A 26925-nucleotide genomic window follows, 5' to 3' on the forward strand; every position below is an offset into this window, starting at 1 on the left:
TCAATGTTTAAAAATGTTAAATTATTAAAATAAAGAAATATAAAGATTAATTTCAAGAAATTGTATAACTCTTAGAGCGGGAGAGTCAAAGCAGAAGAGGTCATGTCAGTAGTGATGGGAAGAGGGAGGAGCTTAAAATCACTATTTATTCGATGATCGGAACATATAACCGACACAAAACTATCAAATTGCCGGCCGGTAAAAAGAAAGACCCAGCAGCAAGGAACTGTTGTCCAAATTCTGCGATTAATAGGAGATATGTATCCTCCGTTATCTTTGTGTTCCATTTCAGGAAGACTCAGTACTAAAAGTAGTTTTGAGAATGGAGGTACTCCGAAACGCGTATAATATGAATATTAAATGAAAATGCTAGGAAGAGCAGAAAATAACATTCAAATCAATTTTTTTCGTTTCTTGACTCGGACACATTCTTGTACTAATTAGATGATTCCATTACTTAATTATGCACTAAAGAAATTTCATTCAGGGATAGGGGATAGAAGCTCAATTATTTTTCCTTAGTTAACACTTTATTTGACATCTTCATACTAAAATGATATCTTTAACATTAAAATGAAATTTAGAAGTTAGAAAATAAATAAAATCGGATGAATCAAAAAGGGTAATCCGATTTCAAAAAGCCTTATTTTTAATGAAATGTACATATAGTTCTGAGATGTTTTATAAAATATTGGTTTGAATATAAAATTTTACTTACTATTTTCTCTAACGTTCAGTATGGTCATTCGCATTCACGATTTACATTTATAACATAGTTAAATTCGCCTCATACTCGAGCGATCACGTTTGATGTGACTACTGTTGTTATAGTTTCGCACTTCTTATACTATTATTAGTAGAGGGGGAAATTAAAAAATTATTTCAGAAACCCGCACAAGAGATATCACAGATACTGTGATCGGGCGATCTTGATAGCCAGTGGTGAAATGCCAAATTGGCAGGTCCATTACGGCCGATCCAAAGTTGTAGAAGCTCATTGTTAAGAAATGTTCGAATTTATAGATACCAGTGTGGTAATGCTTCGTCCATCTAGATAATGAATTCATAAAAAATATGCTTATATCTGCGGGAAATGCCGGTTATGTAATATTTCCAGATATGTGATTTTAGTAACACTGTTTTCTATAAAAAAAAGTACGGATTATAGACCTTTTCTTGAAAACGGCGCAGAAGACATTGACTTTTGGAGTCATTTTCATACTTGAATGTTAAATGTGGTGGCTCATTTCTTCAAACCTTTGATTGTGACGGTTTACCTTTCCACTTAAATGATATATGGCCTTATCACTGAACACTAAGCGTGAAAGGAACGTTTCATCTTCTTGCTCGTTGAGCTTGCACAAGTTGAATATTGTTTGAATTGAATAACAAACATCACCAGAAAATAATACTAGGAATTGCTAGCTTTGGCTGGCACGACGAATGGACTTTCCTGGGGTACGTATAAAACTCTATCGGATGCGCTTAACGACTTCGTCCGATATATGGTGCGACATGAGGATTTCTCTTTGTTTCTCAAATCTGTTGGAGCCAACGTCGAATGCTCTGAACAGTAGAATTTTTAGTGCAGGATTATTATCGATAAAATTCACGCTGTACAGTTATCGCGGACTCACAATTTTTGAAAAGGGAAAGACTGTATTTTCTGTTGTGGCGTAGCGATCTTGACACAGACTGAAGGCTCCACAAAGTAGGCACCTCCACGCAATTGTGTGAAACTCTAGAATTTCTTCTCTTACTATTTGTTATACGGTCTTACGGTCTTAGCAGTGAACAGTTGCGGAGTTAATGCCTTTTGAAATCGGATGAATATTTTTGATAAATTCCGTATTTTTGATAAGGGAAAATCCCAACCAATCAAATGATAATTATTACCAACTTGTAAAATATAAAAAAAAAAACAGTAATAAACAAATAAAATAAAATCTGTAGCAAAATTTAACTTCTAGTAGAAATAAACAAACAAGCTGATCAGTAAATTTTGTAATAAACGTTTTAAATAGATGTTTAAGAACCTTTGAGAGGTGTAACATTTTGATTTAATAGATTAACGGAGGGATTTATTGCTATCTTGAGATACATTTTATCATCTAACTTTTGTAAGAGGCTTGGATTAAATCGCATGCAATCTGAAGTATAAGGTATAAATGGATTAATTACTTTTAAGTTAAATTTACAGTTTTAATTGAGATAGACTGAAGTGACAACTTACTTTTTATTAGAAGAGTAGTTTTATGATGTTCCATAAGAACTATTTACTCGTATAAATTAGATATTTTTTTTTTTTCAATTGGTTAGTATTGTTTTTACTTTTTTGGGTATAGCGATATATGCTGCTATAACACCTATAACTGGAAAGTATATAGATCGATAAAAAAAAGCTTTTTAATTGATCTTTTTTTAAGCTTTGTGCCTTAAGGAGACATTATAAAAAATTGATTAAAATAATAAATTAATAATTAATATAATCCACCTTACCAGCACTCTAGTTGTAAGCACACCTTACCAGTTGATATGCACTCTAATTCTTTCGGCTTACTTGGAAGCCATCATCAGGAGTTAAAATTAATACATTTAAAGTCAAAAATTTTAAAAATCATTGTTAAAATTAAAAAAAATTAAAAACAGTTATGACTGTCCCTAAGCCGAAAGATCGTTTGATATTCATATCAACGTGCTGGTAAGATGGATTGTATTAACTGTTAATTTATTAATTTAACATATCAGCGATATTATGTTTGAGAAATTTGATTAAAATAAATTTTAAATAATTTGTGTAAAATATCTTTTATTCCAGTCCTCCCAAGTTCAAAAACTTTATTTTTGTCACTCGGGCGTTTGTGCGTATGTACTTAAGAATATATGTTGGTTTGTACTTGATCTTATAATTCTGGATGCTGTTGATCGATTTTTTTCAAATTAGGTTGACGGATACTAGCTTCGGAGGGAAAGAATGTCAACAGTTGGAAAAAAGGATGGAAGTGTTTTATCCAAAATAAAATTTCAAATCTTTACTGGGGCACTTTATAAAAAGGTTTATCTTACAGAAGTTGATATTTTTTTAATTGAGATCACAAGTTACAAAAAAATATTTATTTAATATTAATTCCTTTTCCAAAAAAATAACTTAATATAGTTTTCTTTATTTAGCTACATCTTGTTTCAGAAAAGGGGTTAGTCTTTTAAAAGTGGCTAATAGGGTTAGTGGCATTTATATTTTCTACATCAATACACCTGCAAACTACTATAAAAAAAATTTCTCCATCCCAGTCCATTGTTACTTATGGTAACAAAAAAATTTTTTTAATTTTTAAAATAGCTTTAAAATCTATTTTAAATTTAAATCAATCTCGGAAGTTACCAATTGCATTTTAAATCTTAATTTTTGGATAGTATTTCTTGAAAAAAAAATAGATAAACATATTCACCTCCTTTAAAGAAAATTTGTTATTTACATTTATAGTTGTAACTTAGCATTTTTAAGTCCTTTTAAATTTATTACGTTTTGCTTAAGATTTATTTTCTTAAAAATTAATTTTACCGGAATGTTTATCCTCAAATATGGGAGCCCATAGAGATTAAAAATTTCAAGATTAAAAAAAAAGTTACAATTTCAAGTTTTAATGCTAAAAACGTATTTTGTTAAATAATAAAATCATTAAAATAATTTAATACCCTTCTCCCGATGGAAAAGCTACCAAAATTAAAAATAAAAATCGAAATTCGTTTTTTAAATTTCAATTTTAATTTATTTAAAATCAATTTTAATGGATTAAAATCAATTAATGAATAAATGATTAAAATTTCAATTTTAATCATTAAAACAAGTCCCCTGGTGCATGAACTCCCAAATAGCTTAAATTGGTTGAATTCAAAAAAAATGTTACACCAGAAACTTTTTTCAAAAATAAATTGCACTACTTGGACCGGCGTAACCGGGATAGTTAGGCAATTTGATTAACAAGTTATGATTTCTTTAACAAACAAAATGGCCTTCTAGATTATTTTTTTTTGTTTTATCTATTATCAAATGTCTTTTGAGACTAATCTTGTCTTCTAATTCAGCTGAGTAACAGTTTAGTTTAAAAAAAATTTTTTTTATATGTTTATCTTTATTTTATTACTTTGTCTTTAACATATTTCAATAATCATTCACTTTTTAATGAGGTGAATTAAATATTAGATGATGAAAACGGAGAATCGTGACGGGAATCGAACAAGACTAACTGTTGAAGAAGAAAAATATATAGAATCTTAAAAACTGCACCATCTAGCCATCCATTTCGATGATTGTAGTTCTTTTTTGTTTGAAAATAAAGAATCGTAACTGATACAATATGAATTGAATTAGATTAGATCCTGCTCTGAGAAAGGATAATCTTTAAAAAATAAAATTAGAAATAATTAGTACACAAATTACAAAATGGGAGGAAGAATAAAATTAAGTGATAGAAAAACCTATTAAGTATTTATTACCTTAAATATTTCCAGGTTATTTTATTTATCAAATAATTTTTATTACTAATTGAATAATAAAGTTAAATCAGTTTTATAAAAATATGTTTCACCTATTTACCCTATAACTTACTAATCAAATAACTAAATATTTCGTATTCAAATCATTTAGCTATATTTAGTGATTTTATAGTGCATGAAGAATATGTTCACAAATTTCAACCTCGTATAAACTGATGGTGCATTATAAAATTACCCACTTCTATACGCCTCCCGACCACAACGTTCAGTTAGCTGATGGGTATGTAATGAAATGGGAAGTATAATCGATGCAGTTTAAATCCGTTTTACATGATTTTCATCATACGCCATAATTATGTTTCTATCGGATCATGAAGAATTTTAAGCAGTATTTAAAGTTTATAACGGTTACCAAACGTGTTATAGCTATAATGATATTGATTATATCAATAATATTTTTGTCTTTGTATTTAATATAATTTTTTTTTTAATTTTAGTTGTGTTTAAAATGCTGAATAAAATTGTAAATGATCCGTATATTTCAAAATAGATAATTGATTACAAAACAGGATTAAGGAAAGTGCTAATATTTATCAAAAAATGATCCGCACTATACTTTTGTAATTCTCATTTTCCCTGAGTTAAATAAAAAGCTGACAAGTAAGTTATAATAACTTCCTAGCATTGATTATTTATTGTTAAACAGTGGAAAAATAATACATAAAAAAAGATAAAAAACAAACATATTTTTAACCTTTGATCGAATTCACACTCCCAATATTGCCCCCAAAATTTTTTTTGGGGTCACTTTCACTACTGCTATACAGACAAAAAAATTCGCTTATAAAATAAGTCTTAAATAAAAATATATTTTTTAAGATTTATGGAGAGGGGAGAATTTTGGGGCGAATTTTATTAAATGATAAGAAAAACTTCAAATTTACTCAATACGACAATGGTTGCATGTGAAAATAGCTTTACATGTATAGCATACGACAAGCCCCATCTTCTTACAATTCCAGCAACATTTTGGTTATCCCTTGCCTAAGAGTTGGTCATATCAAAGATTGTTTCAGATAAAAGTTTTAGGTAATGTTTAGAGGACTAACGACCACTTTACACCGATTCGATTCTGTGCCTACTATTGAAGTTATGATTTTTTTTTTCATTGATACCCCATTTTTACAATCCTCTGGTCCAATGGTTGGTGATACAAAAAAAACTTTACTTGGATAAGTATTAGACCCTCACCCAGAAAATTGTAGGAACTTTAAACGAATTCGATATTTTGCTTAATAAGAAAGTTATAGCAATATTTTGTTTTTTTTTTTTGAAAAATCCCCTCCCCATTTTCACCTCCATAGTTCGAGTTTTCCCATTAACGAACTCAACCGAGATTTTGGGACGAGTTATTTCTAAGGAACAATTTGAAAGTGATTGGCGCAAAATTACGGCAGTTATCGTGTAAATGTTTATATAAACTTTTGAACTGACGGTGGTTTTGGGGTATGGTGTATGTGAAACGCGAAGATATGTCGAAATTTTCCGGAAGTTGAATCATGGTACCCATTACAATAGGTCGCTTTCTTATGAAATCTACCTAATATTACACAATATTACGTTAATAAAACTATAAGAATATTCTAAAATCCTCTTAGCTGTGAAGATAAGCTCGTTGCCATAGTTACACGACACTTGTGGTGTAGCTATCAATCTATAATCTCGTTACAAACCCGATCGTCGTTCTCCATTTTATTTAGTAAAATTAAGCAACTTTCTTTTATTATTATTTTTTTTTCACGAGAAGAAAGAAACCACGCTGCTAATTCCATGGAAAATGCGTTGCATTGACGGTAATAATGTATAGTAACGTAAGGAAAATTTATTGAGAGGACATGTCGGGTAAAAAAATAAAGCAAATACTATCGAATCAAAAACTTATGAATACAGTATTTAAGGACCATAAGAAAATATCTATAATAAAATTTATTGAATTTGGAACTTTGGCAATATTAAAAGTTTATTTTTAAACGATAAACTTCAATACTGTTTTGGGTGAAAATAGATGTCCTTATTCGAAGGTCATATCAAGGGCCTTTACTTCTCAAGTATGAAATTTTCAATTGTTATCTTTCTGCCGCTTGAATAATTTCAAAACCGAGTGACTGGTACTCCTTTCACAAACTTTGCCTGGTTACTTATCGGATCGGGGCTTTAATATTCTTAAGTTGTAGGTCTTCGATGTAGGTCGAAAAACCTGATATCAATGTAAGATTAGCGATTGAGTGCTCGTGACGACTATATTCAGATGTAATAAAGATATATAGGTAACATGAAATTAAATTCGTATATTAATTTTTCAACAGTAAAAACGTTATTAATAATAATAATAATAATAATCATTATTAAAAAAAAAAAAATGGAACCGATATCAAAATACGCTTAAAAGTAAGAAATAATTTAGTTCAAATACTTAATTAATTTTTAGACACTTTCTTGAACCAGCGGCTGTTTCTACAAAAACTAATCTCTAGATATAATATAAATTTGTTTTATTACACTATATACATGTACTTCATAAAAGCCAAAACCGATATTACTAAAAAACTTTTATTTTTTTATTATTAAAAAAAAATATATATATACCGATATTACACCTTTATCTGGCCACGGCGTGTTTCGGGTATACTTACATTCCAGAAGGAGAGCTGACAATTCTTTTTGTCTTTCTTGATACATCGGAAAACGTCGTGTTCGACTGCTGGACATGGGCTGTTGAACGTCGCTGCTGTGAGTTGGTAAGTGGGCTCCTTACAGTCACAATCACACAACCATAGACTGTATGTTACCAGGGACAAAGAGGTTTCGTACGATAACTGACTTTGTGACACGAATACTCCAGAACAAAGCCATGGAGGATGGGGCGGCGTGGCGTTGAGGGAAATGAAGGACAGCCCCTTGCGGAGTTGTCATTCTTCTGTGACTGCACGGATGGGCGGCAGTGATGAGGCACTGTGACTCCCTCATCCCTTCGCGAAGAAGACCGAGACCCGGTGTGAGTGGTCTACACAGAGTACTCTCACTAGAGGCATTGGTATCAAGATTGGGTCCTGGCTTCTATGGTGGGGTTCGGGAACGACATAGTCGAGCTTAGATAGTCCGTCCTAGGGGTAAGAGCCAGGCAATGAAAAGATCTAACCGGCGGGCTGACCTGTCAGACTAGACTTACGGCCGACGGACGGAGAGGCCCGTTTGAGTAGACAACTTCCAACGGTTAAGAAAAGAAAATTCAATTTTCACTACATTCAATGACAGCGATATACAAGAAATTAAAAGTACAAAAAAATAGAAAAAAAGGCTCAAAAATTTGTGCTGTGCTTTGCTTTGTTGTGGATCCGGCCTGGGTGGTAGAGTAAAAAAAAACTGATATTACATCAGTGGAATTCATATTTATGTGCTTTTTATGTACGCCATCTATAGGTCCATACAAGTACCACGTAAGTATGATTAGAATTTTGACACCGATTCAAAAAAGTGTCTAAGGAATTAATTAAGTATTTGGATGAAATTATTTCTTACTTTTTAGCTCATTTTGATGACGATTCGATTTTAAAAAAAATAATTATTTCAAAATTTTCTGTCTGATTAATAACGATTAATAACGTAGACTGGAATAAAATGTTCAGCATTTAAAAAAAATTAGGGTTCAAATACAGAGATAGAAGAACAATTGCTAACATGTACAGGAACCAAACAGCAACAGTAACAATTGAAGAACATAAGAAAGAAGCCGTAATAAGAAAGGGATGTTCCCTATCTCCGTTACTTTTTAATCTTTACATGGAACTAGCAGTTAATGATGTTAAAGAACAATTTAGATTCGGAGTAACAGTACAAGGTAAAAAGATAAAGATGCTACGATTTGCTGATGATATAGTAATTCTAGCCGAGAGTAAAAAGGATTTAGAAGAAACAATGAACGGCATAGATAAAGTCCTACGCAAGAACTATCGCATGAAAATAAACAAGAACAAAACAAAAGTAATGAAATGTAGTAGAAATAACAAAGATGGACCACTGAATGTGAAAATAGGAGGAGAAAAGATTATGGAGGTAGAAGAATTTTTTTATTTTTGAAGTAGAATTACTAAAGATGGACGAAGCAGGAGCGATATAAAATGCCGAATAGCATAAACGAGCCTTCAGCTAAACGAGCCTTCAGTAAGAAATATAATTTGTTTACATCAAAAATTAATTTAAATGTCAGGAAAAGATTTTTGAAAGTGTATGTTTGGAGTGTCACTTTATATGGAAGTGAAACTTGGACAATCGGAGTATCTGAGAAGAAAAGATTAGAATCTTTTGAAATGTGGTGCTATAGAAGAATGTTAAAAATCAGATGGGTGGATAAAGTGACAAATGAAGAGGTATTGCGGCAAATAGATGAAGAAAGAAGCATTTGGAAAAATATAGTTAAAAGAAGAGACAGACTTATAGGCCACATACTAAGGCATCCTGGAATAGTCACTTTATATTGGAAGGACAGGTAGAAGGAAAAAATTGTGTAGGCAGGCCACGTTTGGAATATGCAAAACAAATTGTTAGGGATGTAGGATGTAGAGGGTATACTGAAATGAAACGACTAGCACTAGATAGGGAATCTTGGAGAGCTGCATCAAACCAGTCAAATGACTGAAGACAAAAAATAAATAATAATAACGATTGGTTATTTGCCGAGTTAATGTGCTCCTTTTTGGTGATATTATGCAGCTACCTCCAGTAAAAAAATCATCGGTGTTTTGTTCAACCATCTTGGTGTGAAGCAGAAATAAATTTGGGCATCAGTTTTCATTTTGTGACTAACAGTAAACATAAGACAAAGAAATGACATGGATTTCATTGGTTTAATAAATAATTTACATTTTGGTGAAGTTGTAACTGGCCAATAGGAAATGTTTTACGGAAGAAGGAGGATATACCTTTAATAAACAAATTTGCAGGTGGAATTGCTGTAATAGTTAATGTTCAACTATTAAATTAGTTGATGAATTTAATTGTTGTATGATTTGTATGATACCAAAAACAAAAAGAATTTATATTATTAGCACTATCACGAGAAACTTTAATATACAGGAAAACCTCTCCATGGGAGTGTTATTCCTGTAGACGTCAATAACTGTGGTGGTCTATTGCATAATGTACATTGGCAGTGGGTTGAAGGGTTATGCTAACATGTAATATATCGATTTCTAATGGTTAAATTAATGGCTCTTCCTACCTACCCGCCGGACGGCTAAAAAGTTTTTTTTGCCAATTTTCAGACCGATTTTTTGTATCTAAAAATTTTTTTCAACATCATGGTACTACCACGAATAGCAGCTGTATCGATTGCAACAACATTTATTTCAATCGGAGTAATAGGAGAAAGATTATGCACAAACAAACATAAAAAATTATATTGGTCAAATACATCTCATTTTTTGAAGTCGGTTAAAAATATGCTGATCTCCTTGGCAGCTTAATAGCGTCTCTTCTTTACGAGTCTGGATAAGTTCCGGTCAGGCATGGAATATTTTTACACGTTACTGGACGTCAGCATATTATTACTAAATGAATACCTAAAATAATAAAAAATCTTTTTTTAAATACAATTTATTTAATCAGCCAATCAGAAATTACATTTTGGAAAACCATCCTTTTTTTAAATCTTCTTTCTCCAATGAATATTCTGTTCAAAATCCTTAATTCTTGTTAATTTAATTTAATTATTTATTTTATTAAATATCTATTACTTGGGTTAATATATTTTTATTTTGGTAAGTATTACTAAATTACGTATTATAAGTTTTAAGAAGGATAAGATTAAAGTAAAGTAAAAGAAGTTTTATATGAGTTATAAAAAAAAAAATCTTGTAATAAAAGGTAAAAGATAAGGAAAAGTTTAGCTCTAATAAAAAAAGTAATTATACAAGGATTTGTTCTACCCGCATTGATTTTTAGACCGTACATAGATAAAGAAAAAAGAAAAAAGTGGCAAAAATGTTCCTTAATTTGTCTAACAGTTCCACAAGCTAAAATTTAGCTATTTTACAAATAATAAAATGTTTAATTATTATTATTTTCGACCTCATCTTTTATTTTAACATCAAGAAAATTTTTATTATAGTTAAAAAATACACGAAATTGAATTCTTAATATAATAAAAATGTATAATTTTTTTTCTCTATATGTATCATATAATATAACTGAAAACCAAAAATGGCAATATATTAAAATTTTGTTAATTTATCACCCCTCTTTCATAAGGATAGTAATTAAAAAAAAAAAATATTTATTTACCAAAAACAGGGTGATGACTAATTAGAGCTACGGATGGATGGTAATCAATTTTATAGCGGTTGAAAAATGCCATGCTTGACCGGGACCAAACCGGACTATACGGTTCTCCACGAAATAATTTTTATTAATAATAAAATAATTTTCAAATTTATGAAGATTTAAGTAGTAATAAAGTTAAAACTAATTTTAATCAAATTAAAAAATATCCTTCAATAATTAAAAAAAAATTTCTGTATTAAGATTTTCGACTCTTCAAATTAAAACCGGTTATCAGCCAGTACTATTAATTAAAAAAAAAAAAAATTTCTGTTACTTCAAAAAAAAAATTTAAACAAGTATTTAATAGGTATTTTGTTCACCTTTTTGTAGAAGTAAGTTTTTTATTCGAAAAAAACAATTTATGACCAGAAAATACAATTTTTTCTAGTCTTTCATGCATTTCTCATCTTTTCGGCATGACTTCGTTTTTTGCTCATCTGACCATTTTCTACCACAAGAACATTATATTGCAGATTATTCTTCAGAAGTTATCTCTATTGCAACATTCTTCTTCTTTCAAGTCTTCTGTAGGATTCCTTCTGTTTCGTTTGTTTCTGGTAATTTGATTTGCTTTTCATGTTTCAATGCTTGTTAAAGATTTGTTTATTTAATCTGTTTGAGGCCATCCTGATCATATGTTCCAAAAAATTAAATCTTCTTTTCCTTATTGTTGTTTCAAGGTCTTATTGATTTTTTGGAGGTCTCCTAGTTAGATTTTAGTCAGTATTATTCCTTTGTTACCTTTGGATCACGAAAATTCGCGGTCTGAGCTAGAAAAATCTGTCAAGATTTTTCTAGCTCAGTAGCTAGAAAAATCTGTCAAGATTTTTCTAGCTCAGTTAGGTAGTGTTTCAGTGCCATATAAGATTGTTGGGTCTTATTACAGTAGTGTATATATTTATATACTATACAGCTGTATAATGACTTAATTTCGTGATCTTGGAGAGATTCGTCTTATTGTAGATGACTGGTGATAAATCTAAGTTTCGAAGATTTTAATATTTTTTAATATTTTAATTATTTATTAAGGTTTTAATATTTTAGTATTATCATTATTTTTCTTTTAATTTTATCTAGGAATAATTTAATTTTCAATTTTATCATTGTACTCTTGCATTGTATTTATGTTTCTGAGTTATTTAAGGTATATATAATCTTATCACTAGCTGAAATTTTAGTACTGTAAGACTTGTATCGTGTAAGTAATTTTAAAATTCAACTTGGAAATCAAAATTTGACCATTATTCAATAAATGATTATTTTATTATTTTACTTATTGAAAATAATTAGATGATAACATCCAATACAGTTATTGCTATAGGGGGTACTAGTTCCACAATATTATGTAATAATTGTTTACTTTTATTATTTTACTTCTATTTTATATTCTTTGGTTTTATGTCTACTAAGGTTATGTATTAAGAATTTATAACTGTAAATAATTTTATTTTCATTTGTAATCTGTTAATTCGTGGAATAGAGATTATTATTATTATTCTCTTGGGCAAGCCCAGTAAAAAGCATCCTGGCCGGCCCAAATGCAAGGCGCAGGAGCTACAACTATTATTCCAACATGCGTTGTATATAGGAACATGAACTATTGAATACTATGGGTGAGATATATGAATGAAAGAGAAAATACCAGACATGAAAATTTATGAACTGCCAGATGTTAACAGCCAGATGTCTCCCGCTTACAGCTCTACCTGATCGTCCCCCTCAATAACAGGCGTTATCTTATCGCTCGAGCTTGTGACGTACCGACGGACCAAGCGGCATGTATCCAGCAACACAGCCTTCTGCATTGGTCGGAACAGATTTGGTGGTACTCCAACGGATCTTAATGAATCATGCAGAGAACGTGGAATCTCTTCCATCGCGCCCAAAACCACCGGAACTACCATTACGCTCGGTTCCAAATCTCCCTGACTTGATCTGCAAGATCCCTTTACTTCACTATTTTTTCCGTGTACTTCCTTACTATGTTGGTGGACAACGGGATTGTGACATCAATCAGGAAGGTGATCTTCTCCTGTTTCTTGGTCAGAACGATGTCTGGCCTATTATGCTCCACTGTCCTGTCCGTCAGAACAGTACGATCGTAGTACAGTTTATACCGATCGTCTTCTAATACAGACTGAGGAATATACTTAAAATACGGGATTGAAACGGCCAGATGACGAAGAATAATTGATTTAGTAAACCGTCACGCTAAACAAGTCTACGGAATGAAAAATATCTTCACTGAAGAAGCCAAGATTCAGTAGTATATAAAGTGATAAAAGAAGCAGATAAGTGGTATACAGCACTAATGGTGTATACCTCTTATCTGCTTCTTCCCTAACGCTTCTAATAAGGTCTAACCTTAGTACTGAGATAACAGTGGGTGTATTAAAGTGGTATCAAGAGCCGATGGCAGAAAACGTTCATGCGTAGAAGCACAAAAGCGTAAATGGACAATATCCTGCGGAAATGAAAGCAGAAGGAATAAATAAAACCATTCCATTAATGCGGCTAAAGAGGGGAATATTATTTTTAGAAACCGAACGTTTTACAATGGTGATTTAAGTTCAGGTCATTAAGTTTATCAGGGTTTGTCTAAGAACGATACCAACACAATTGTTTACAGGGATTGGCAAGCCAGGTGGAATGCATCAACGAAAGGGAGGTGGACGCATTGTTTAATCGTGTACATTGAGCCGTGGACCGAGAGGAAGTTTGGCGAATTGGGATTCTGGCTGACTCGATTCCTGACCGGCCATAGGGTCTTTCGTTCATACCTGTGTTGACGAACAAGAGCTGAAGACCTTTTCTGCCCCTACTGTCGGGAGTTAGACACGCCGGAACACATGATATTCCAATGCCCGTGGTGGAACGAAGAACGCGGCGAGTGTACTCCCGTAAATGGGCATCTCAAGGTGGGGACCATCGTTGGAACGATGTTACGCAGTTCGGTGGACTTTGACAATGTGACAGGGTCTGTGTCGGGATTACTGCAAATGAAATACCGGGAAACGAGGGGGTGAAGGGTGTACGGAGCTACCGTTCGCTCTTGCTTGCATAGGTGGACGACGGTGTTGATGAAGTGCGGGATTCTCGAACTCCTGAGCTAAAAACTGACTCCCGGCGAGGCTGTCTCTTCGGAGGTATTCCCGTTTAGAGGCGAAGCAGAAAGGACCGAGTCCCGATTGCTGGGTGATGGAGGCCGAAAACGGCATATCCGGGTCTGGCATTTCCCTCGTCTGGTGACTGGAGGCAAAGGAACCTCCCGGAACGGGTGTTCATGCTTAATTAAAGTTCTGGTTCCGGGTGTCAGGAAAAACGTTCAGGTCATTACAAATAACTATACCTATAACTATAACAACCAAAGGGAGAAGATGATAAATGCAGAATATTCATGAAATGATCCAGCACATAATCGCAGGATGTGAAAAGCTAGCCCAAAGAAAGTACTGAAGAACATAATAATGGGACAAAAGCGCTGCAAAAAAGGGTACTTTTGAAAAAAATATATACAAAGAAAAAAAGTTGTGCCTTATTATAAATTTGAACCTGAAAAAGTAATAGAAAACGTGTAAGTCAAAATCTATTGGGTCAGATGAGACGGCGACATCACGTAGATGTGATATAACAGTATATGAAAAGAAAACAAAGAAAACACTCCTACTTGGTATAGTTGTGTCCAGTACAAAGAGCATCAAGACGATAGAAACGAAGAAGGTAAATCCAAGAATCTGACTAAATAGAGAACCTAAAGCAGGTCAACTCAGTAGTCATTATACCAGTAGTGATATCGGCAACAGGTGTCATACCACAGAAAACCATTACAAGCTTGAATAAAGTAAAAAAAATAATTAAGTTGTTGAAACGATGCAGAGAGTCTCGCTATTGACCACAGCCAGAATTACTCACCGGAAATGTGTATACATAATCTAGAGCCTTGGTCACAGAAGTATATCCACTGTAAATTAAAACTCCGCCTGTTACCAGGGCGTGCGTTGGGGGAAAAAAAAAAATAAAACGAGTTAAAGGACGCAAAAAACCGAGTGTAGAAGCATGAACTAAAGCTCTTTAGGTCAGGGGAATTAATATTAGTTGTTTAACCTTCGTTTTTCCGTCTAATTTAGTTGTTTTTTTACACACAAACGTATTTTAAATATTAAAATTACATCCGCCTGTTACATCATTGCGCTACTATAATTCAATAGTCAACAATTTTTATAAACAAAAAAAAAACGAAAAAACCAATCTTTGTAGGCATCTAATTTAAAAAAAATATCTCATTTAAGTTATTTGGAGAAAATTTGTAATGTAACTACCGATAATAAATATAACTTCCTTTAGTATAACTATTAAACTAGCGCTAGCACTGGAGATCGCTTTGCGAAATTTTTCGTCGCCTTTTTCGTTATTTGAGGGGGTTGGCTAATTGAACAAATATGAAGGGTTCAACTTTCGATTAGTTTGGCGTGACCAGCATACTCTAGTCTTTAAATCCGTATAATCTATAGTGATTCTAATAGATTAGAATAACTGAGGTCCCCTACAATAAAGTTGTTTAAATAAACCACAAACCCGTGATACTACGACTATATCTAGTCGTAGTATCATGCCATAAACCCCATTCAGTTGTAATTATTTTGTAAAACCTTGTTACAAATATCGGCATAAATGTTTTCACATCCATACAGGATACAATCTAATATTATATAGTATGAGATTGCTCTAAATAAACTACAATAAATATTTCATAAATATTCTTGTAAACTCTTCATCACTTTTAAACACACGTAGAATAAACTTAAGTACAAAAGATTGTTAAGTTATGAAATTATATAAATAACTATCTTGTATATTCATTGTTGTAATCTAATTACCAGTTCTTTCAAACCATTATTTTACTATTGTTATTATCAATTTTATAATAGTTTTGAGATTCCATGTTGATACTCAAAAGGGCAAGCGCATACAACTTTAAACTTGTATAACAAATGACGAGCATTCTGATTGGTTGGCTATGTTTCCTCCTAATAGGTTACAAAATGATGACGTAATACATCCCTCCCACCCAACAGTAATGATAAACTGAAGAAGATGATTGATGCATTCTTTATTATTTTCTAAATTTAAATTATTGAATTTTATTGAATTTTGTTTTTTTTTTATTTGTTTTATTTCAATCTACTATTGGAATTGATTATTAATATGGCCAGTTTTGAAGAATGATGCAGATGTACAGTGAAGTAGTGTTTTTGCAATTTCTGTCAAAATGGTGGGCGAATGGGGACAGGCGACCATTGATAACATATCTAAAGGTCATAAGTTTCATTTAAAATAGTTTCATTTAAATGTCAGCGAAATCAGTGCAATGGCAGAAGCTGGGGAATCTGTATCTTCTCCTACGGGTCAGAATTTCAAGCTTTTTGCCAATTATTCTAAATATTCTGTAAAAACATTTTTTGTAATCGATAATTGTGTAAGGTTAAACAGTAAAAAAAGTTAAGTAAATAAATAGTATATACTGGTTAAATTGATAAATTTCTTAAAGGCTATAAAACAATCCCTTTCGGGACGCCGGAAGGCGGAAGTAGATTTCACCGTTGCTAAGTAGGGGATAAAAAATATTTCAACCTTACAGTTAAGAAAATATTTAAATTTACCCAATACGACAATGATTGCATATGAAAAAAAGTTTCACATGATTAGCATACGACAATTCCCATTTTCTTAAAATTCCAGCAAGATTTTAGTCATCCCTTTCTGTAAGGGTTGGTCATATCAAAAATTGTTTCAAAAAAAAGTTTTAGGTAATGTTTAGAGGACTAACACCACTTTAAAGCGATTCGATACTGTGCCTATTAAGGGAGGTATGCATTTTATCTTCAAAACTCCATTTTTCCACCCCTTGAGCCAATGGTTGGTGATATCAAAAACTTTACTTAGATAGATTTTAGGCCCTTTTACAAAGAATAGTAGGAACTTTAAACGAATTCGATATTTTACTTAAGAAGAAAGTTATGGAAATATTTTGTTTTTTTTCGTAAAAGCCCCTCCATTTTCACCCCCATGGACCATTTTTGCCCATTAACGAACTCGGTTGAGATTTTAAATTATATATATATATATATATATATGTGTGTGTGTGTGTGTGTGTATAAACTTTTGAACTGACGGTAGTTTTGGGGTCTGGGGGATGTGAAACGCAAAGATATGTCGATATTTCGTTTTCGGAACTCCAATCACGGTACCCATTACAACTGGTAGCTTTCTTATAAAATCTACGAAATAAAAGAGACTTATAAACATAGTGAATTATAATTTACCCCTTTTTTATTAACATTAGACTTTTCTATTACATTAATATTAATTTAAAAAAAAAAAATCTGAATTGTACTTCTGGTAAAAAAAAAAAATTGAACGTAAAATTTGTATAAGGTTAATTATTTGAAATACGAGTAAAACATATGTATAAACATATTAAGTTACTTATGAAAGGGATGCAGTTTCCTATAGGCATCGAATCATGAAATCTGTACCAGATACCTAGAAACATCGGAATAACTCATAAATCAATAACTCTCTCTTTTTCTTTTCTATTTAACCTCCGGAACCACCGTAAGGTATTACTTCAGAGGACGAATGAGGTATGAATGTAAAGAAGTGTAGTCTTGTACAGTCTCAAGTTGATCATTTTCTGAGGTGTGTGGTCATTTGAAACCTAACCACCAAAGAACACCGGTATCTACAATCTAGTATTCAAATCCGTATAAAAGTAATGCCTTTACTAGGATTTTAACCTTAGAACTCTCGACTTCGAAATCAGCTGATTTACGATGACGAGTTCATCACCAGTAGACCTACTTGGTGGGTTTGTACCAAATACTTAGAAACATCCGGAATAGCTTATAAATAAAAAATCCGGTAGTAATCAAGTCAATCCCTCATCTGACTTTTAAGATATTTAATAGAACCATTTTTCCTTAATAAAATTACATAATACTACGGCGGGTAATAATAATAATTAATTTATACAAGAATAATTAAACAGTTCTTTCTCATTGTTTGAATAGGATTAAATTTTAAATTATATAGAATTAAAAAAAAAAAAATATGATTTATAATGAAATAACAATGTATTTTTTACTAAAAAGCATCTGATAAAATTTTTATTTTTAGGCAGTAATATAATATAGGACGAACGAAAAAATTCAAAAAAATTGGCAGAAGAAGGAGTTTATAAAGAAAACAAATAATCTTTTGTTATACAATTGTCAATACGATTTAGAAGTTTTTAAATTTCGAAAGAAGTGAATTAGTTTAATGTAGAAGGTTAAGAGGTAATAAAAAAGGCAGTCAAACAGAATTCGTATCTTTCGTAGTGTTTATTTATATGAACTAGCGAACAAATTATTGACAAATATTTTACAGTAAAATATTGTGTGAAATAATCCATAAATAGAGTATAAGAGTACAAGATTGAATAGTTGTTTATATAATTTTATAACTTAACAATCTTTTTTTAAATGTTTAAAAGTGATGAAAATCTTTTTCTAGATTATTTATAGGATTTTTGCTTTAACTTAAATTTAACCGCGAATTAAGATTTGTTCTTCTCTTCTCCTGATTATTTGATATTTATTTTAAAAAATCCTTTAGATAATATTTTTTTGCTTTTTATTAAATACAGTAAATTATACAGAGTGATTTTAAAGTTTAAAAATGGCTTCATATTTCAAAACTGAGGGGTAATAGGAAATAGAAACAAGTGCGGATCTGCATAGTATTAAAAACTTCAACAAAAGTTAAAGATCACACTCGAACTGACAGAACACGAAGAACGAACTACTGTATGCTGTTAAAAGTACAGAAAATTAGGTATGAAATATTTAAATAATGAAAACACATGAAAAACTATTGTTGTCTAAACAAATCAGCTGATATTTTTTTACAGCTGATCAGCTGACAGCATTTCTAAGACTTTCAATAAAAACAGTATAATCACTTCACTTGCCATCACAACTAAATTAATGATACACAATTAAAATTATTTAAAGTGGTGTATTAATTATGTTCAGGACTGTATAAAGAAAGTATTAAACAGTTGTATAAAACCTATTACTGATTGGCAGATTAGTGCGTATAAAAACGATTACAGAATAGCGTCAAATAATTTAGAATATTTATTTGTAAAATAAATAATTTGATAAATCTAGATAAAACAGAATTATAGATTATATTAAACAATTTTTTATGATGTATCGATATCAATGGTTCCCAAACTTTTCCCCTTTTTCAATTAAAATTGTTCCATGGCGCCCTAGCCTAAATAAAAGTATGACTACTCGTAAATAAGAGATAAATATAAATAAAACTCTTATATTTTTATTATTTTTTTACCTTATTAATATTAAATTAGTAATTATAAATGTCTTGGTTCAATTAATTATGAAGCTTTTACAATATTTCGCGGCGCCCCTGTGAAGAGACTGCGGCTCCCTGAGGCGCCACGGAGCACAGTTTGGAAATCACTGATCGATGTAATGAATGATTTATTACGGCTATCAAATTAATAATGATTTTTAAGCAAAAAATTATTTTAAATATATATAAATTTATTTATTTTTTATTCCGTGAATTTAAAAAAAATTATTTTTTAATAGCTTTTATTTAAGTTTAGTATTTGTATATATTTCCAATATTTTATTTATTTTTTATTTAAAATATGAAGAATCAAAGTGCTAATTTTATAATTGCATAATAATTAAAATCAGTTCAACGTATATGGATTCATTGAAATAGAGTTATTACTAAACGGTTTTAATGGTAGTAGAAGGGATGAAATAATATATATATGTATATATCTATATGTGTGAAACCTAAAGGGCGTTTTGCGCAAGCGTTAAAGTGGGGCGCGGCGTGCACCGGCAACTAGAGTATCTACAGTCGGCTGGCACAAGTCGCGTATGTTCAATACCGGGCGTTTATTAGCGATCTTGTATCGGTAACGTTTATATATATCGTTCATATCCGTTCGATTGTTAATTTATTTTAAATTCTATCTCATTCGTTTTCGGTTTCTTGAATAAGACGTCTTCCAAAAGAAATTTATAAGAAGATATGTGCTAAATTATTTTTAAATTAGAAGAAAAATATTTTTTTATTTTATTTATTTTTTGTTTGTATTTTATTTTATATTATGATATACATGATGATTGATTTATTTCAAAGAATTTAATTCTTTTTTTGAAAAAAAAAACTTTTACTATAATGCTTATTGATTTACGTAAGTTTTTGAAATTTGACGATATTTATATAATATAAAAATAACTGTACTTATTAATTTTTTTTTTTTTTTTTTAATTTGTAATAACTATATTTATATGTGATTATGTGTTTTTGGATTGTTAAAAAAAAAGAAAATTTGTAATTTACTTAAAAACAAAATGAAAAATAATACTAATTTTTGAATAACGTTTAATTAAAAAAAAAAAAAAAAACGATGAAGACTTTTTTGTGATTTATGAAACAAATATGTGTTATATTAATTATTTAATTTTTTTGTTAAAAACAATTATTTATATATAATCTGATCTATGTAAAAAAAAAAATACGACACACGTTATAATAACAAAAACTACCACAAATTAAATTCGTATATAAGTTTTATTTTTATAATAGACATTTAGTGTTACACAACACAGAATGAATAAAAGGACTTGTTGCTCCGTGAAGACATGGCTGTTTAGATAGGCTTTCAAATCGATAAGAGTAAAATAAAATGGAAAAACATTACTTTACTGAAATACTTTATTTGTATTTTTTAACAATAAAATTTATGATTTATTTTTAAAATATGATATTTAATTAATATTAATAAATTTGTGAAAAAGTGCATAATTATTATTTTTTTATTTGAAAAATAATAATTCCGTTATGTTTTATAAATATATATATTTATATAGATTTTAAAAAAATTATATAAATTCATGTTAGAAAAACTAATCTATTTATATAATATTTGTAAATAAATATTTACAATAAATATTCTAATGTTATTTTAATTCTATATTTTGCTAAATAAAATGTAAATATTTAAAAGTAAATTAATGTTATTTTATTTTTTTATTATTTTAATAAATTTATAAAAAAAAAATATTATTTTTGCAGCTAGAGATATTTATAAATATTTTATATTAAAGAGAAATAAAATCTGTGTATTATAAATATATAATATTACATTTGTACATATATATTATAATCAAATTTAAAGTAATAAAATTATTATTTATTTTTTACATATATATATATTTTTGTAGAATTTAGTATAATTTATGAAACGGTGAAAAAAAAACACAAATTTCTTGTAATCAATAAAAATAAAATATAATAATATTTTAAAGTAACAAAAAAAAAGTATTGTAAAAATTATAAATTAATCAATATTTGTATATAAAGCTAGTATTTAAGTTAGCTACTATTTAAAAATTTAAATCAAAAATATATAATTAACTATTGATGTTTATAAATAAAATTAAAAAATCGGTAAAGCGGGATAAAAGTTATTAATAAATAAATAATTATACAATATAGATTTAAATATATATTATGTATTTTTATATAAAAACATATGATACATATAATATTTATATTATTATATTTTATTTTTAATTAATTTGAAAAAAATATATTTATACAAATATATATTTCGGGCTAAATTTATTTATGAATTAAAAAAAAAATGGTGTAGTATAATTAAAAATAATATTTTAAATTTTATAAAAAACTTTTTTACTTCAAATTTAAGAAAATTATTATTTTTAAATTTTGTAATATAATAATAAAAAATGCTGATAAGATGATAGCGTGTGGAAAAAATAACATTATATAACCTACAAACAGGGTAATCGTCATGTTTGGAATAGAAAACGGTACCACTTTTTTAGATTTTCTATTTTTGGACGAAATAAATGGATCTTCATCAAACAGTGAATTAAATAATAATTCATCATTAAATAGTACATCAGATTTTACAGATGATAATAAAAACTATTGGGCATTAATATTAGTTTTGTTTCCATTTTTAACATTATTCGGTAATGTGTTAGTTATATTAAGTGTGTATAGAGAAAGAAGCCTACAAACTGTTACAAATTACTTCATCGTTAGTTTAGCCTTAGCTGATCTTCTAGTTGCTGTTTTAGTCATGCCTTTCGCCGTATATGTTCTGGTAAGTTTATTAAAATTTATAAATTACTAATAATTGTGTTATTATTATAATTATTAAAATACAAATGATTTGCTAGTGTTTTTTTTTTTACAGTATTAACGATTAGATTTTAAAATAATAAATAAAATTTTATACATTTAAAAAACGTAATACAGTAAACAAAAACAACAATTATGTTTAATACAAAGTAATTCAGGAGTAGAAGAAAGCAATCTTGAAATTGATTTTATGGCTTCAAGTAAGGAAAAAATCGTCATCAAACATTCGTTCAAAAACGTTTCGTTATCGAGTTACACTAACGAAACATTTCGCTCGGATTTTAGTTCCCCTCCCGGTGAAATAAGTCATGCTGAAATTTTTAAAAATAGAATAAAACCGGTTCCAGGACTGTATTTCCAATATTTTTCATGATATCTAACTTAAAAAAGAAAAATTCGGTGACGAAGAACAGGTTTTTTTTTTAGGCGTAAAGTACAATAATTTTGTTAGATGACTTTAGGATAAGCTTTAGTAATTACTGTAAAACAATACAATGGAAAAATACATAAGTAATTCAGACAGTTCTTCTACATTATTTTACGAAGAACTTATAAAAAAAAACCAGAAACTCCGTTCATGTTAATAAAACAAAAAAATGAAGCATGATATTTTATAATAAATACGTCATATATTCAATCCCACACACACACACACACATATATATATATTTAAATACGTGCATATTTTTTCTTTTCCTGCATAAATATTTCGATAACAGTATCAAATATTTTAAAATATAAATTTAGATTTAATTTCATTTTACTAGTTATTTAGTCGGTAGTTGATCTTAAAAAAATAATATTATTTATATCATCGCTAGATATCGAATCGAAACAATTTCTAACCGACACAAAATTATTATTTTAATAAAATTATTATATATATATATATATATATATATTAAAGAGAGAGAGCAGGGTATAAAAATTTGACAGCAAAATTATTATACTTTTCTGACGTTGGTTATTTACTCTTAAATAATGGAAAATAATTATACAGGACTAAAAGTTTAAAAATAAAAAAAACAATATTTAAAAAAAAATAAAAATAAAAATTTAATATGTTCATTATTTAAAAAATATGCGTATATGAAATCGGATTCGAACCGATATGTCTTTCAGACATATCATAACATAAGATTCAAATAATTCATTAATTAAAATTTTATTTGGCTATAATTCTGGAACCAATGAAAGTTAAGTATCACTTATGATATATCGTTGAAAAAATCTCAGTGAAGCTTAATACTGCAGTTAAGAAAAATTCCAAAATACAAGTTGTTTGAATTTTGGGCTATTTTGGAAACTTTTGGTCTAGTCGATTGCAAGAAAAACGGGTGGTTCACAACTAGATGTTACAACAGTCCTAAATCCAAAATTTCAACATTGCATGGCTAATAATTTTTGAGTTATGCAAGATACATACGTACGTACGTGCAGACGTCATGCCGAAACTAGTCAAAATGGATTCAGGGATGATCAAAATGGATATTTCCGTTGAAATCTGAAAACCAAAATATTTCGCGATCACAATACTTCCTTTACTTTGTCCAAGGAAGTAAAAAAAACAAAAAATAAAATAAAATAATATTATTAAAATTTTGTTTAAATTTCGTATTTTAGAAGTATATGCAAAATTAAGAAAACGTAAACTTTTTTTAATTTCGCACCAATTTGGAAAGTAATTTCAAAATTTAAGCAGTTTCTTGCTTTTCTAATCACTTTTTGAGATTTACTTAAAAATTATAAAAAAAAATTAAAATTAGACAAAAAACATTACCTAATAAACTACAATATATTTATAAAATAAAAATAAATATAGTAAAATGCTATTTTAAATTTTTGTGTAGGTATGGATAACTTAGATTTGTCATTATGCGACAGTAAGGAAAAAAAATAAAAATAAATAAAAATATATGTTAACACAAAGTAATACACTTTTAAAAAGCAAAATTATTATTTTTATTATTAATTTTTTCTTATTCGAAAGAAAGTATTATATGCTTTAATTCTTATAGTGGAGCATGTATTTAATGCTTATAAAGAAGTGATTGTTGAGCATTGATTGAACATTCAAACATAATTTCCTAATTAAGTTTTTTCTAATAGTATAAATGTTTTTTTTTTTGTATTCTAGATAGTTCAATTATAATTTTGAAGACAAATTTCTGATGTAATATCCAAGAAATGAAATAATTTTTTGTGTCGTTTACCATCATCTACATTTGTAATTCTCAAAGTAGCTACTACTACCACTTTTGGGTACTGGGGAATTCTTGGAGGGGGCGATAGGTACTGAGGGGGTTAGTATAAGAGTAGTCATTTCACTCATAGGAAAAATAAGTTATTAAGTTCGACTATAAATGGTTTTTGGTAATATATCTAAAAAAAAAGTAGGAATATTAATCTGTTTAAAAATTGTATTGATTTATTTGTTGAGGTAAAATGTATAATTACTAAAACATCTTTAAATGAGCTTTAATTAATATATCTATTAACCATTACTGATTTATTTATTAAAGTAAAATTTGTGAACGTATGCGATTTGAAATATTTGTCGTGTAATGAGAAAACGATTTCAGTTATTAAATATTATGAATTACAAATTAAATATTCGTAATTCTAAAATTTATAATAAATTTCGAAATCTTAAATAGCAGCATACTTTTATAAAATTTTACATAAATTCGAAAAAAAAATAATTTTTTTAAATTTTGAGAAATTTTTCAAAAATAATTCTTGTTTAAAATGCAAACTAATCCATTCACTGTGTCGCTACTTCTGAAGAATTATTTGTGTTTTTTTATTGACGAATTAATTGACCATGTGGAAAAATGAGAATGGAAGTTTGTAGCGTATGAAGAATGCCATGCCTGACCGGGATTCGAACCTGGGACTTACGGATGAAAAGCCGAGATGCTACCATTTTGCCAAATATATTTTATACTTTTTTATTAAACTGAAGTAATATTTAATAGAGGGGGATTCCTGAAGAAATATTCGCCCTGAAAGGGGGCACCTCATGAAAAGGTTTGGGAATCTCTGTCTCTGAATAAAATAATGGACGAAATGACGTGGAAGAAAGATTAGTTTACACAATAACAAATTAAAGGGTAATTACAAGTGAAAGAACATTTGAATCGTTGACAAATTGAAGAAATCGAAATTTAATTTTAATGTTTAGCACTTAAAAGATAAGAAATAATTTAAGGAATTAATTAATTTTCACAGTTACGACCATTTTCATTTGTTGAATAATGTAATATAATATATTTTACAAAAGAGCATACCAGAATACGGCTTTATTTTAATATAATCACTGTACAAGAGTCTGCAGGTTTATCCGCAGGTTTCATTCTCCAGCAGATCAAACCAAGAGGTAAACACCTCGTCAAGAGCTGTACAGACCCCCCTGTCGTCGAAGTCAGTATTTAGCAAGATCAGACCCTAGATCCACTGAACTTAAATTTTATACGGATTTGAATACTAGATTGTGGATACCGGTGTTATTTGGTGGTTGGGTTTCGATGAACCACACATCTCAGGAATGTCGACCTGAAACTGTAGAAGACTTCATTTACACTCTTACATATCATCCTCTGAAGTAACACTGTTCCAGAGGCTAAACAGAAAAAGAAAGATCCACTGATCTAAAACTGCCGAAGGGTAAATGGATGTTGAGGAAGGACCTCAAGATGTAAGATGTTGAGGTAGGAGTAGATCTTACATCCTGAGGCCCTTCATAAAATAAATCTATATCTATATAATAATTAATATTATGTGAGTATAAAAATAAAATAAATATGATTACTAACATTATAAACCCTTCTAAATGATCAAAAGCTTTATTTTAAAGAAAATTCCTATAAAGGGTTTTTAAATCTCAAATATGTAAAAGATTTTGTAGTCGAGAGATTATTCGAATATTGAATTTTAACGTTTGAAGTTAAGAAAAAAAGTTGACAAAACAGTTGTAGGATTTTCCCGGAACGCGGTTTTAGCCGCGTTCCCGGAAAGTCTTACAAGTTTGGGTTGTTTCTGATGCACAGCTAACACAAACACACACACACACACACGCGCGCGCGCGCAACTTAATTTAAAATATTTATCTTGTTTTTAATATAGAATTTTTTTGGTTTATGTAACTCAGTGATTCTAACTAAAGGGCGCGCGCATACCGTATTTAATTCGAGCGGGTGTGACGGTACTAGCGGCGACGGTCGGAACTAACTAAACTAATGTAATTTCACAACTTACACAGAACAATATGTGCTTGTACGGCATATATTACCGTACAAGCATATCTGTATATTTACCGTATTTTATATATTTCTCTTGTACGATCGGCATCTGGTGTAGCAGTGAGTCTTAACGCATCAGGAACCGAATCAACTGGGCGATCGAGTTCGTGATTCATCCAGACCGAGTTATTTTTTTTAATTTTAAGTATTATTCATTCCTTTAATTCTACCGCTCACCTGTAACGTCACAACATAGCAAACGATTATAACAGCATTTTTTTAGGGTGGAGTATTTGCAAAAAACCTTTTTGCAAATATTATTTTTTAATTGTTAACGAATGTGTCCAAGAGAAATATGACCTTAATATTTTAAAAATGTTGTAAATTTTTTTTGATATTATTACAAAACATATTGAGATATTTGATTAATCTTTTTGTTACATTTGAGTTCAAATTCTGTACATTAAGTTCAAATATATTTCAAGTCTTAACTTTTTTCTGATTTATTGAAGAACTTAACGTTATACTATTTTTATTATTATTA

This window comes from Lycorma delicatula, chromosome 10 (genome assembly GCF_047948215.1).
Source record: "Lycorma delicatula isolate Av1 chromosome 10, ASM4794821v1, whole genome shotgun sequence".
NCBI lineage: Eukaryota > Metazoa > Arthropoda > Insecta > Hemiptera > Fulgoridae > Lycorma > Lycorma delicatula.